The sequence below is a fragment of the Limulus polyphemus genome, unplaced genomic scaffold, assembly GCF_000517525.1.
Source record: "Limulus polyphemus unplaced genomic scaffold, Limulus_polyphemus-2.1.2 Scaffold909, whole genome shotgun sequence".
Taxonomy (NCBI): Eukaryota; Metazoa; Arthropoda; class Merostomata; order Xiphosura; family Limulidae; genus Limulus; species Limulus polyphemus.
Window position 1 is genome coordinate 281,652 of NW_013666519.1, and position 998 is coordinate 282,649.

The following is a 998-nucleotide window of genomic DNA, read 5'->3' on the forward strand; positions in this document are numbered from 1 at the left end:
GAATAAAATTTAGCACTTACCAAAAACGCAATTAATAAACGTGTGACTGGTTAGGACTTGATACTAGTGTTAATGAATAATAAAACATAAATATCAATATTAATTATTTTGAATAATGGAATCAGGAAAAAAAAAAAAACAGAGGAAAAAACCTGATTCAAAAGAAAAAAAAACACAACACAAAAAAAAGTCAAAATCAATTTTCTTTCTATATTAATAACAAGAGAGGCAGCAGTAAGTCTTCAGATTTACAATGCTAAAACTGGGGGTTTGATTTCCCTCAGTGGACACAGCAGATAGCCCCATGTGGCTTTGCTATAACAAAACACACATTAATAACAGTACCGAGTGATGGCAATAATTCACTAACTATCTCGTGATTCAGTTTAAGAAGCTTATGGCAGGGTATTTATTTACTCCATCAAGTCATGAGAGTGATAATAAATTTACATAATCTTTGCTACAATAATAACATCTATATGTCAACCCTAGGAAAGCTGGTGTCAGTTTCACAATACATACATATTTACTCAAAAGTCAAAATGAATATGGTCAGCAAGACGGTGAGTTAACATTTTAATGTTATTAAAAATTCATTGATAAACTAAACGATAGAAAGATTATTAAATGAATGATAAACAAAACCATCACCAAATACAATGGAATTCGCTATCTCACAGGCTTAGGGTTTAATTTTAAACACAATTAATTTAACATTTGTTTTAAAGCGTAAAAAAGCTCTTCACATAAGTATAAAACTAAAACTAGTAAAATAATTTAAAAAGTATTTTGTTGAATATGTTCGGGGACTTCTTGAATTATGGAAGGTAAAAACCAGTGCTAGAGAGAATGTACAAAAAGACTATATAATGTATTGGTAAACTGTAGGGCATAAACGCAAGTAACCGCACAAGTTACAACTCGTAATTTGATGACGAGGAACCCACTTTGAGACTAATAATGGCTGGAGACGGCTTGAATGGGTAATGAAGAAAAAC

The 998-nt window shown here is 30.9% G+C and overlaps 1 protein-coding gene across 1 annotated transcript in view; it reads right to left on the reverse strand.

Annotated features, from left to right (window-relative positions):
* Positions 1 to 998, reverse strand: part of LOC106461177 (nuclear nucleic acid-binding protein C1D-like) — a 15,198-nt gene that overhangs the window by 13,285 nt on the left and 915 nt on the right. The gene's annotated exons all lie outside the window — the stretch shown is intronic.